Genomic DNA, 14,739 nt, shown 5'->3' on the forward strand with positions numbered 1-14,739 from the left:
CCCCCCTGGTCCTAGCCCCAGCCCTGTTTCCATGGTGAACAACGCGTCTCTTCTTGTATTATAGCTTATCAGCTTTTTATCAATATTTGATCGGCTTGTTCGTAAGCCAATGTAGTCTTCAGTACAAAGTGTGTGGTCGTATGTTGTAAAACAGATTTTCTTTTTCCTCTCTCTCTCTTTTTTAAGAAGAATCTTTTTTCTTATTACTTTTTCTTTGTCTGTTCTGGTTTACATGTCGATTATAGAAAATGTAAAAACAACAAAAACAAAAACAAACAAAAAACACAATTAGCTATCTGACAGCACCGTTTCTGTCCGTGCTCATTTTTGATGCGTTTTGAAATGCTACCCAATCAACAGGAAGGCACGGAAACTGGAAAATAATCTATTTGAATAAATCAATCTATATATAGATGTACAAAAAAATATATACGATATATAAGGAGGGGTGCCATTTTTTCTGTTATTTTTTTTATTTTATTTTCCAGAGGAGTGTTTGCTTGAGGACTTATTTTCTCAAAGATTGAACTGGCAGACGTTGGAAAGGCCCTTCAGTGTTACGAAATGTTCAACTGACTTTGTTGTGTTCTCTGTTGTTGCCATAACAACACCCTCTGACTAGTACGGCATCCTGCGCAGGACAAAAATGGGACCGGAGCGTCATCAGCTCCATTCACTGCTCTCTATCCAAGGCAACAACACACAGACGTTTGTAAATTGTATGCAACAAAATGGCAAACTTTACCATTATTTTGAAATTGTGTATGTAAAAGTTATATTTTTACATGTAGACTGTTGTTATTTTGTGTTTTAGAAATATGTTGTATCGGTTTTTTTGTTAAAATATGAAAAAGTAAAATTCAGTGTGTGTTGAAAAAATGTGTCACATTGAAAATGTAGTGCGGTCAAAAGTTCAGAATCATTTTTTTTTTTTTATTGTTTCAAACATTAGGTTTATATCTGTGGGGTTCATGGGAGGAATCCGAAAACATAAAATATATATGATATTGGTTTTATTCTCCATGCCTCATGACATTACCATTTTTAAATGTATTTTTTGAAGAGAATTGTGTAAATAGTCATAAAACTTTTTTTCTGTGGGGTGAAGACTTGCCAGTGAGAGGCGACGATGACGATGATGATGATGATGATGATGATGATGATGATGATGATGATGATGATGATGATGATGATGATGATGATGATGATGATCTTGTTTTCCATTTTTAGTGATTTTGTATTCGTCCCGTTACAGTAGCCAGGAGCCAACTGTTAGTATGAGTCAGTGCTGTATGTGGTTTAGGTTGACCATCTGAAGTGGAAGTCAAATTATTCTCTTGAGTTGCACCAAGCATCACTTGTGTCAGAGCCGGATTGGGGCCTTTTTAGCGGCACATTACAAAATGTCTTCATCTTCAAAATTTCGATTTTCATAAGAAAAAACGCACTGGTCACTGACAAAAAAAAGCAAACCTTAGAGAAAGTGTAAAAGCAAATGAACAAGAACACAGATGATAATGATAACTGATATGATAACTGCAAAATACGCTACCTGATTCTGTTATGTACCTCAAAAATTGTATTGTGATCATCAAAAAAAGAATAACAAAATTACAAATTGGTTATAACAAATAATTAACCTGTTTCAGAAGTAGCTATAAAAAACTTAACTGAAATATCCAAAGACTGTTCACATATTTAAATACTTCATTAACCTGGTAGATTTGGGCTTGCTCTGACTCCTGTGCATTTATTCTCTTCACGATGGGTTGTAAATGTTAATAAAATGAAACTCCCTTAGCACCTAATTCAAGATTAATATATGAAAATGTTGTAAAAGATTGGAGCGCCACTAATATAAAAAAAGCAGGTCATCGGCAAACAATCTTATCAGCTATTTCCCCAAAAATGTATCAGATCATGTGCAAGGCAGTTTCAATCAATCAAGCTTTTTTGTTAAAAGGAAAAGCTGCTTTGACTCGGACCTTTAGGTAAAACACTAGGATTGAATCTGTCAGTGTAAGTGCTAAATGTATTTTTTACGTAATGTTATTTTTGCGATGCTTCATTTTGTATTTTCTCTTTGTTGTATAATCAAGTCATCTCCCGAATTACAGTATTTCATTTTTATGTTACCCCTGATGTTTCTATTAGCCAAATTGATACCTTTGTTTCTTTTCTCCCTTGTTGTACATACATGCCTCATTTCTCTTTTTCAGTGACTGTGCCATGAGCTTTGTAATCTGTTACTCTGTACCAGTTTTACTGCAATAATGAGTTGAATTGAAAATGGCCACTGTTGTTGTTTGTTTTCCCTGCGCTGTTAGAATCAGGAAGCATTTCTCATGATAGTGCACCCATTTAAATGAACACTTCAGAATACCTTTATTAGTCCCACTGAGGGTAAATTTGTTGCGTTACAGCTGGAAAGAGCCACAGACAGCTTAGTGTTGCATATCTTAAATGCGTTAAAAAAGTACTAAGTTATAATATAATAAACAAACAACACAACAATATGCTAAAAAAGTACTAAGTTATAATATAATAAACAATATGCTAAAAAAACTAAAAAAGTTACATAATTTTCAAAAATACAGATCAAAAACAAATCCTGTAGCAGTTCTTAGGATTTAGCAGCCCAGTATATATTACAGTTATTAAAGATGGCATATGTATATTACATTAAGCTGACGATTTTATCCAAAGCAACTTACAATTACAGGGACATTCTCCCTGGAGTAACTAAGGGCTAGGTGCCTTAATCAAGGACACACTAGTGGTGGTGTTCCTGGCGGGATTGGAACTCACAACCTTCCGATCTTCACCCCACCTCACTATCCATTAGACCACCACTATCCCGTATATATTGCATTTAAAGCACATATTGCACATAGTTTGACGGTATTTAACAGCAGCAAGTTACACAATCTACAAAATACAAGATAGATACCTTGTAACAGTAACAAGGGTTTAGCAGCCAGGTATACATTACACAGTTATTAATGGCATATATATATTGCACATATAGCACATATTGCACAAAGTTGGTTTGTATTTAGCAGCAAGGGGTGTTATAGTCTGTGTTGCTAAATACAACTGCGGTATCTCTCCGTGTGACAGGTGGGGTGCAGCAGCCTGTCGCTGAAGGTGCTGCACAGTGAGGACAGGGTGTCCTGGTGGGGCTATCTATCCAAAGGTTGGGTATACTCTAGACATAAGCACTCACCAACATCGGTAGCACAACAATTCTGAACGTTGGTACAATATGTATATAACTACATTTAATTTAATTTTTTCCAATGAATAATTACACATTTTTTCTATTAAACATTTCATACAATCAACAACTTTATTAATCCTGCAAGGGGCAATTGGTTATGAGCAGCTTATGTCATGTGCACAGGCAGGAACATACAGGAAGAAAAAGTGATATAACTCCTGTGACAAACATCAACATGAACAATCAAAGGAGCCTGTTTTCATGTCTTTAATCGCTACATAAGTTAAACTCCTGCCAATGTTTTAAATCTCTACTTGCCAAGTAAATCCCTAAAAGCATTGAATATTATTTAAAGTTAAATGACTTACATTTAAAACAAGTTATACTTTTATGGGACCCTAACTTGTTAAACTTCAACAGTATTTTTAGTTCAAGTTCAGTTGAGATATTAAAGTTTAGGGGCAACATAAGAAGTCATCTTTGAGACAATTCTTCCTAAAGGGGCCTGAATGGCTCGGTTTTATAAAGTATATTTAATTATCTGCTATCAGTAAGACACAGCCTAAACTAGCAGCAGCAAATTCACACATTTTTGATATTCTACACTTCATTATATTTTGGATTATGTTTATTTTCTTCAACATTAAGTTCCATGGTTTCAGTTTAGTAATTACTGACATACATTGTCACGACTAGGCAAACCAGTATGAACCCAAAAGTGGTGATGTTACGTATTGTGTCGAGTAAAGCAGCGTCCACATGGCGGCGTGCGTTGAAGCTTGCCGGTGAGCTTGTCTGAAACTCGACCAACAACCAATCACATGATAGGCTGTTGGTCGAGGGGCGGTGGTGGCGAAATCGATAGGGACTTGACTTGGCTTGGCAACTGGAAGGTCACCAGTTCAAGTCCCAGCAAGACCAAGTGCTACCGAGATGTCCCTGAGCAAGGCACTGTTCCCTACACTGCTCCCCGGGCGCCGTTCAAAATGACAGCACACTGCTCCTAATACTAGGATTGGTCAAATGCAGAGAAACAATTTCCCCACGAGGGATTAATAAAAGTCCATTTTACATGAATCTCCCGCCCCGGACACACAAGCACGCGGTTTGATTGGCTAGAGCTTCGCCAGTACGAAAACCCCACACCTACCGACTCTCCTTCGCGCATTACTTCGAACTTTCAAAAGGGTCGAATTAACGCACGTTTTCCCAAGGTAGAGTACTCGAAGTGTAGAACCTTGGGAGGACAAGCAGGTCTTCACACATGTCTTTGTCCGTCCTAAACTGTAGGGGAGTTGTCACACGAGATAGGAGTAGTGGGCTTCAAGGGTTACTCATTTCGGAACTTATTGAGATTTGTTGCTTGTAATTTAGTATAAAAGTACAATTGTTAGTAACATTAAATACAGGTCAAAATGTAACTAACGCCTAACTTTCGTCGTATTTTCTCCGACCATTTTGTAACGTTCTCCCTAAACATAAGGGAATTATTCATAAGCATTTGAATTGGTAACCAACATCGGGACTCTTTCGATTTGGTATAGTTTCTTAATGTAAATAAGATGTAATGGTGTGTAATCGATATCGAAAAATATTTTTTTTCTTTTTTTTGCATAACTGTTCGGCAACTTGGTCCCTCCAGTCCTGTGCAACGCCGACACTCAGTTGACGAGAAAGGTTCGACTCGGTAGTCGGGGTGGTGTGACTTAGATGGACTTTTGTTACCTAAGGATACTAAGGACATAAATAAGTAAATACAAAAATAAGGATGTAAATAAAATACGAAAATAAGTAAATATGAATACTGTACAAGGCTGGAGATATACTCACTCCCAGACTCGCAGAGAATTAAGGTAGCACAGTGGCCCGGGCCCATGTCCTCCCCATTATAGCAAGCCCATAATACTCGCAACACCAAGTTGGCTAGAGATTTCGTGGAAAAGCACTCAGTCAGTAGCACATAGCTGGTCCGGTCGCTCCGAAGCAAACAGTAGCCAACTGCAGTGACCGGGTTTGTGCTATTGTTCGGAACTATGTACGAAGTATTTTCCGGTAGCCCCTAATGCCGGGCCAGCCGCCGCACGCAAACTTCGAAGTTGCGAAGGACGGTCAAGTGCAAACTTACCACTGCAGTGCGAAACGGCTTGACGTAACACCCTCGCAACGAAGCGAAACGAGCGAAGAGTTTCAACATCTCGTTACAAGTTAAAACTTTCGAAACCGCCCTTCGCAATCGGTTAGTTTAGTATNCCAGCAGTGTATACAACTCAAAATGTGTCTTCGGGTCAATGCGACTGATTTCGATAGAGCAGGTCACATATAGTCTTGATTTTTCTGGTTTAACTTTTCGCTTCGTATTTGCAGCGCCATATGGCGCTGCGTATTTGATGGTAGTGGTGTCGAAATTCATTCGTCACTTCCTTTTCAGTTTTTTTTTTTTTTAAATCTTTTTAAAAATTATTATTGTTACGTCCTGTCTGTATAAATGTGCTTTAAAATGTATTATTTAATTTTACATAGTTGTCATCTAATAATCAAAATATATGTTTACAAATGTTACATAGTCTTTGTCAGCATATTTTTGCCACGCTATGCACTCCTTGCTATCTTACATAATAAAAGAGTCACATTCATGAAACTTGCTCCTGTATGTGCTTGCACAGTATATGTACTGCAATGACATTTGTATTTGTGGTACAAATGTAATTCAATTCAATTGTATGATTACACATCTGCATTTTCATGTGCCCTGCGTTGTTTTGTTATAAGTGAAAATCAATAAAGAAAGGTGAAATAAAAACCTCCTTGTTTGCCTCTTTATGTCGGTTTGGTATCATTGCTGCTTATCTTGAATAGACTACTGTATAAAGAAGAAGAAAAAGGGCTGCAGGTCCACTGCTCACCAAATATGTTTGTGAATAACCTCGAATACCCTTAAAGCTGAAAGTAAAGAGCTGCACTGTATTCAAATTGAGTGTGAGAACATTTCAAGTTTGAATCCAGTGGGCAATCAACCTTTGTGATAGCTGATTGTGTTTCAGATCCTTGCTCTGACCACATCTGACCTTTTCTCATGTCAGCTCCTGCGGTGGATTAGTCTTGGGGGTTCGTATGTTGTCATGCAATGATCAGTGACTGGATGTGTGTCATCCCGGCGATGCTTTGGGGTCTGTTAAAGAGAAATTCATATGCAAATTCATAGGTTCATATTTGTATTTAGTGCTCTGCTGTGACATGTCTCCATGCTCTAATGTTCAAAAAGCTCTTTATTGTTCTCACCCTGCCTGTGCTGCAGCACCTCTTTTCACCCTCTGTCTGAAACCAGAGCCCAGTCTGCTCTGATTGGTTAGCTGGTCGGCTCTGTTGTGATTGGTCAACCGCTTAGTGATGCCCGGCCCCTTAGTCTATCACGTACAATGAGTTGGAGCGCCAGCCAATAGAAGTGCGAGTGTTACAAAGTGATGTCACTATGTTATAGAAGTACATTGTTGCTGTCTTGTGAGAATAATGTCTCTCCGAAACATACATTTTTCATGATTCATGAGGAATATGCCAACAACGCATTTTTCAGATGTTCTAAAAATATAAATATTCGTACTTATCAGTTATATTATTTAAATAAATAAAAAACAGTTATTTTGGAGAGTTTTCACTAAGTCAGTATTGCAACAGTATTGTTGTTTTGATAGTAGGAGCATGTGGACTTGACACTTGTTTGTGCGTGACCACTATTAGCACAATGAGAGCATTGTTGGCATTTCACTGGTGATCTTTTGCACTTGTTCACTCTCTTTCATTCTTTATTAGTTCACATCACACGTGTGACCTTTACTGTTCTCTTATGAATTGCATGGTCAGATTTACTATAAGCTCATCCTGCTGTACTATGGAGCCTTAATTCCTTATTTTATTAAAAAATAAATAACCTGGATGTTAGCGCTTCCAGATAGGCACACACATCTCCCAGAAGAGAAGGATCAGGACAGGTGAAACTGATAGGGAGGATGACATCGATAAAAGGAGGGGAAAAGCCAGCAGAGAGCGATGCTGCTCGGTCTGCCTTCCTCCCTCTCTCCAAGCCCTGCAGGCTCTTCACCATCATAGGAAGAGACAATGATGAACTCAAGAAGACTATTTATAGCCCACTATGGGCCAACACTAGCCCTCTGTTTCTGCTCTGTGGACATCCGCCCTGGCTTGTTGTGTAGTATGTGCACATGTGATTATGTTCATGACGGAGAGGGAGAGGAGAGAAAGAGAGGAGTAGAGTGACAGAGACTCAATGGATTTAATCCAGAGGAAGAGGAGAGGATAAGAGGCAGGGCTGAGGCTGGGCTGGGATCCATCCATCAGCGTGCTGAGGAGTGCTGAGAGCTTATTGGACTCTCATAGAGGAATTCAGCACAGTCTCTCTTTTTTTTTCCCGTTTGACCTGACTGGCAGCCAGGACTCCTCCCCTGGTAATGGTCTCTCTTTTTGGCAGAGGGTTTCACAGAGGCTTTGCCAACTTGTCAGGTGAGGAGGTAGACCCGGAGGAGGTGAGTTCATGCTGAGAATGTGTTTGAATAGCCGTCACTGTGTGAAAGTGTTTCGATATTTTACTTGGTGGTGTAACATGTTAAATCCATTGCGGCTGTTTGGAGTTTTATTTCTCCCAGAGTAATCTATTAGAGTCTTGTTTTGCATGTTTAAGATACATGTTTTTCTATGTGTATTAACTTCAGTGTAGAGCTTGTAAATCAATGGGTTGACATACAGTTACACCAATCTGCTTCTGTTTTCATCATTTATCAATTATACAAAGTGTTTTTTAATGCTAAATACCAAACATTTACAGTTCCTGCTCCTCAAATGGTAATATTCTCCGGTTTTCTTGTTTTTTAAGAATTTTACACCACATGTGTTTTCGGGTTTAGACTTGTGGTTGGACGAGATGTGACATTTAACTTGGACTTTGAGGTGTTTTGATGGGCATTTGTTTCACTTTTTCTGACTTTTTCAGCACTAATCCATTGATAGGATAATCAGTTTTTTTTATATAGGAAAATATTCGTAAAAGCCATCCTTTGCTAACATAAATCCCACTCATTAAACTAAATGCCTTTTTTCCCCGTATTAAGTCAAGTCACTAATCCGCCCTAAATGTAACTTTATAGCAATAAAGCTCTTGTTTATTTTGGAGTCCCAGTCTATGGAAAACAAAAGCAAGCTGTTCAAACACAAGAAGCCACAAATAGTTTGTAATATTTCATTTACATGGATCAGGATATGGAAATACAACCCTTTGTTCGTCCATGCATTTCAGGGGGGAAGTGAGATCATTCCGGGATGGCAGAGGGAGTTTGGCAGGATGTGTGAGCTGCACGGCCCTCTCTGTCTGATTCAACAAGCAGCAGTTTGATCATGTTTCACTGAGTTTAAAGTGCTGACTTCTGCTCTGCGGCACGCACCGTGGCCATAATGAGAGGGGAGGTGATGCAGTTTCATAAATTAGTCAGTAGAGGTCATGTATGGGCAGAGATTGTGTTTTAAGTGGTGTTGAGGCACACCCTGATTTCTCAATTTCTGGCTTTCTCTCTTCTCTCATGTACTTCTTACTGTAATCCACGCTGATGCAAAAGGTGACGAGGCTTATTAACTGAAGCAGAACGTGCAGAGCGCATTGCAGCGTCAAGTGCACAATTAATAAGCTGGGAGAGTAGGCTGAGGGATGAAGGACTTTGCTATCTGTTCAATTCTCTCGTCCTGTGTGTACCTGCCTGTGATCCTGCGGATTCTTTATCTCGGCACCTCTAATTAAGCTGTGATTATGTTCAGCACTGTGCAAGAGATATAATAATGTAGATAGCAATGTGAATCTCTCAAGGTCAGACAGCAGTACGTATGTGTGTCTGTGTGCAAACTAATGACACATTTCTGAGTATGTCCATGTCCAGCCAGTGCCCTTCTTTGACTGTAATCCTCACTTATCTCATGTCTGTGACTCAACACAGAGGATGCAGGGTTCTTATTTCCAAACTGCCTCTCGTCTATAATCTCTCCGTATGAACTTAAGTCATCCTGCAGAGCAATTAACTTCAAGGAGAGGCAATATGCACGAGGCGAATATATCATAACTTGCATCACACCACCCGTTGCCCTGTGTCCTCTCCCCAGTTGTGCTGTCGGCACACGCCACATGTGATCATGTTTCACCAAATGACCTCGGCCTGCACTAATTCAGACTTGTAAGATGATTGTGTGAGTCATTCTGAAATATTTGGCATCACAACACACAGGGAGGTGATGTCTTAGCCAGTGTAATCCTGACGCAAAGATGATGTGTGGAAAATGTGAATGTTATCCCATGTTGTCACCACATCCTCGCTCCTGTCATTCAGTTTTCCTGAGCTGACACCTCTGTGCCGGCTTCCTTTGGCCCAGATTCCCTCCGAGGGAGCCTGTGCCCTTTAGGCAGCCAACTACAAACGTGCAGTGACAATTCAAATCAGTCCAGTCCACTGGCGCTGGCTGTGACTCAGGACACTCAGCGCCAGGCGGAAAAGATGCATACGCAAACTGTGACAGAAAGAGAGAGCGAATCAAGTGAGTGCAGAGGGTGAGAAATGTTTTGGAGTTTAACAAGGAGGGAAGGTGTCCAGTTTTGGCTCAGCCCTTTTCTTTAAGAGAGACTTGGACTGGAGCAGTGCCAGGTCCATTTGCAAGTCAGAGAGAGCGCCTTCTCGCTAAGTAGTGTGAACCACGGGCTGCATCTGCAGCAGAGGAGCTGTCTAGAGTATTGTTATGCAAGCAGGAAGGGAGCAGTCCCACTTTGATCAAAGCATCGGACAGAGGCGGGGATGCTCCGGTCCTCGTTGGAGCTGGAGGATGCTGTACGCTGTCCTTTTCGGGGAGTAGACGGACCGTGCAGCGTACTTTACATGCACAGTGCTTGGAGGAGCAACTCTGCACTGCGGGATCATGAAATTGATGAACTGATGGACACCTGCTCATCACTCCGCATCCTTTGCACTTGCTTTTGAGCCGCTAAGTTTTGTCAACCTAATTTTAGGTAAGTTTTAATTCCTTTTTGAATACAGAGGATGAGACACAACAATAAGAATATCTAAAGTAGGATTTGTGATCGGCAAAGCCAGCTGCACAATTAGTTTTGTAATTACATTACATGTTACTTGTTATTATCCAAAGCGACTTACTCAATACTGTGGACATTGGGGTGAAGAGTCTTGCCCAGGGACACAACGACATGCTGATTGCAGTGTGGGTTTGAACCTGTGACCCCCTGATCCGAACACCAACTCACAACCCACTGCACCACACACCTCCAAATAATCGACTGTTTCTAAATACAGAATATATATAAAAAAAACAGTTCACTGGGACCAGTAGTTTCCAACATCAGTATGAACCATCACAAATAACAGTCAACCTATAGGTATATCAATCTGATTATTGTATTAGATATTAGACTAGATTAAACTTTATTGTCATTGCAAATATAAGTACAAAGACAACCAAGTGCAGTTTAGTTCATAATTTTCTCTTTTTAAGGATCATTTGTCACATTCAATCTCAACTTTCCCTATTACGATCATTATTGGAAGGTGGAAATATAATAATGTGGCCTTGTTTCTTTCTTCTTGTTACTTGTGATGCAATTCAGAGAAGAGATGGCAAAGGAAGGAAATACGTAAAGCAGAATTACAATTAGTTATCAGTGCCTGGGCTTTTTGTTAAAGGCTTCTTTGTTTAGTGCGCTTTAGCTTTTGAGAAGATGCATTTAGAAGTGAAATCAAAAGGTAATCGATCATAAATAAAAATACATTTGTCTCCTTTTTACTGGGCAATCCTTTCATGCCATGAAAACTGGAAAGAATAAGTGCAGAAAAAGTCAGATTACTGTAGAGTAAGAGAAAAACCATTATCAAATATTACACTTTTTACATTTCTCGTAAAAATGTTCTCGAAATGGATGAAAAAAATGATACGTTTTATTTGAACCATGTTACTGAAGAGGGCCACAGTTAAGGACGTCCAATCCCAACTGGCAAAAGATGACAATATGAAATAACAGAAGAGTATAATGTGAAAAACATTTTAACAGTTAAACATTTTCCTCGTGTGTTGCCGATCGCCTCGAATCGCAATGTCCTTGTTTTTTCCTACGCTCGAATCTTTCTTAATTATTTCTGGTTAATATTTTAATGTTTTACTTCGTTTTTTATGCTAAATACTTATAATTGTCCTTATGGCTGCTGTTATTGTTGATGTTGTTAGTACACTTTTGCATTGTAGATCAGTAGAGGTGTTGGGGAACAGGGTTCTTTTTTGATTTCTGAGCTGAGGGTTTTATTCGTCCTCGTACCAGCCCAACGGTTGGTTCTCATCTCGTAGTGATCAATGAGGTTCATGTTCATGACCAGTGTGTAGCAATACATGTGCCATTTTTATAATGCAGCACTTTGAATGCCTCTTTCTTTGTAGTCTTTAAAGCATAGAGGGGAATGACTGACAGTGACAGTGGGATGTGCAATTTTATATTTAACAACTAGTTTTTCTACTAAACTTCGGATCAGCTTGGATGTTAAATCTGAATTCTTAACACTTTAAATAATAGAACAAAGCAAGTAGGGACTGTCGTTGAGTTTATATTAAAGAAAATGTTTATCCAGGGACGTACAATACTTAGGGGGAGGCACGGCATGTAGGCTAAAGTCACTAAGAAAAGGTTTTCTAATTGAATTACATATATAACACAAAAGACTGCAAGATGATTGGCTGCGTCCTTCCTCTGCAAGATGGACAGTGATTGGTATTTCTGGCCATTTTTAGCTGGTTATACCGTGAATTCCCCTGCCCAGAGGTGGGTATACAGTCATACATGCAATGATCCTGGCGATACGATACGATAATATGGCGTTATTATTTATATGTTTCCTGTTGTCTTGTTTCACTTCCTGTCTTTGTGTTTTTGGTGATTGTCTGCCCCGTCCTGATTCCAATCACCTGCTGCCCTTGTGATTTTGCTAGCCGTCTGCAGCTGTGTCTTCCATTTGAACTACTTCATAGCCTATGCCGGTCTTTCCCAGTGTTCTCTGTAAGTTTGTCATCAATGTTCCTGTCGATGGTTCCCCTGGTGTTGTTCTACTCTTTAATGGTTCCCCTGTTTATCCCCTGGATGATCCCTGGTGCTCTCTTGTGGATTTGTCTTCAATTTCCTCCTGCAAAACTGTCCCAGAACCCAGGTCCTCCTCTTCAGTAAAGTCAAGCTCTACGTTCTCCAGAGGACGAAGCAGTGACACATCTTTTCCAGGTACGGTTGAGCATTTTATTTGTTTACATTTGGGCAGGTATGGTCGTAGCGTGGTTAACTTTGAGCCTTTTTTTCAATAATACCAACATGTGTAAATCTACCAAAATGCATTGAACACTAATAACAAAAATCGTAAAAACATAAACTTATCTATGGTCAGGTATGTGTTTGTAGCTTAACCTTATTCAGTTTTGTCATAATACAAATATTAAAATATCCTGTAATGTTGCAGTCACCAATCCTACCACCTCATCCCCCCTTTTACAGTTTGGACGCTAAGCTAGGCTATATCGTGTGCACAACAACATAACACCTAACCTTGTACTGATAGTGGGATTGTGTTTGTCTCAGCTCTGCAATAGACTGGAAACCTTGTCCTGGGTGTACCACTGAATGCAATTCTCCCAATGCATGCTGGGATGGATTGTCTTTTGTGACACTGAAAAGGATAAGCTTATTTCAAAAGGGGGCAAATGATTAATTTGACCTTTCTCCATTTCAATGGATGCATACTGTATTATGTAGGTATTCAGTGTCTGAGAATCTGTATTCAAACTTCATCTCCTTTTATTTTGGTACATGTTGACCTTATGCAGCTATATTCTTCGGCTCTGATGATTTATGTTTACTTCACAAACGATATAAGTCTGACACTAATTTGAATAATAAGCCATGTGTTTACAGTCTTTGTGTTTCAACCCAGATGTAACACGCCTGTACAGGTTTCATGCCTGAAGAGGAACTGGTTCTTCAGTTGAAGGGATTGCCTCCTGTCCTGATGATCCCTACAGGAAACGCTCTATTCAATTTAGGAGGAATTTTCATTTTGACTCATCAAAGTGTTTTCATAGGCATCTGCCTGTGGGCTACAGGTACTGACGTCAATCTCCCGATATTTAGTACATGAACACATTTAACGAGCTGTTTGTGAACTTGTCGACTTTACAAAACATGTTCATCTGACAGTGGCCAAACCCTCCATCTGTGAAGTACAGGCTTTCTGAAAACCCTTTTATTTTTAAGCTGCTACAAGTTACAGAAGAAGATCATGAGCACTTGATCAATGTCCAACACGTGTTGTACCTTCACCTCCTGCCCAATAAAGTACATTTGGTCTCAAATTAGTTTTTTTTTTTTAACGTTAAACAAGCATTTAAAACTGTGACTACTGGCTTGTTTTGTTGACTTTTATTACATACCGGTAACCAGATTTTTCATAACACAGTTGTTTATCTTTTGTTGGCTGGATGATTCTGCCAGGAGAGCTTCATGTCCACCCTAGCCTGGGGCTCACTTTCACTCCCATTAAATCGTGTATGAAAAAAAAGAGCAAGACTTTTGCTTACAGTATGAAACCAGGAACACGTGAAATAAACTTTATAATCTCTTATTGGATCATAGCATGTCATCTTCTGTGGTTTTGGGGAGTAAATGTGTAATTGAGGTATGTTATGTTGACATTTAATCTAAATTAATGGTGTTAACATTTTGTACAAACACTAGAGTTGTTCATTTGTTTCACTTCTTTTTTCATACATATTCAGTATTTTCTTCCCAACTAGGTGAATAATTGGTGTAGCTATGGCCTTTTTAACATCGACCGGAGCCTTTCTCAAAATACGCAAAGGAAAAACCGTCCTTAATCTTTTCCTATACTTTGACTTGATTTTGAAAGCTTTAAAGTTATTATAAGTTGAGAGTCAGAAGTGTATATGACTTATTTTGTTTTTAAAAAGGAAAAAAAGATCAGAATAACTCAGTAAATGGTGACGGTCTGAACTCATCTGGCAGCTCTTTCCAGCACGTTGGAACATTTCCTCTGAAACCTGTTCAGTCTAAGTGTTTTTAGACTGAAACGCAACATGTTCTGCCACAAACCATCAGGTGTGGCCGCTGGATGTTTTCCACCTGAGTCTTAGATCATCTTTCAGCATGATGTCTTGATGTTCGGCCTGTGTTATTTTGTTCTTTTCTTACCAGTAGGTGATTAAGTGTGGAATTTCCACAACAACATTAATTAAATCAGCCGTACTAGGAGTACCTGAACATTACAAAATGATCACAATACCACACAAGTTTGTCATTTGGGTAAATCAAACTTTGAGTATTTGGATAACTTTGTTTGCAATAACCACACAGTTCTTTACCATTTTGGATTCGGTATGCAGATGAAATTCCCAGTTTTTAAAAAGTATTTTCCGTATAA

The sequence above is a fragment of the Notothenia coriiceps genome, unplaced genomic scaffold, assembly GCF_000735185.1.
Source record: "Notothenia coriiceps isolate Sejong01 unplaced genomic scaffold, NC01 NC01_scaffold00036514, whole genome shotgun sequence".
In the NCBI taxonomy this organism is placed as follows: Eukaryota; Metazoa; Chordata; class Actinopteri; order Perciformes; family Nototheniidae; genus Notothenia; species Notothenia coriiceps.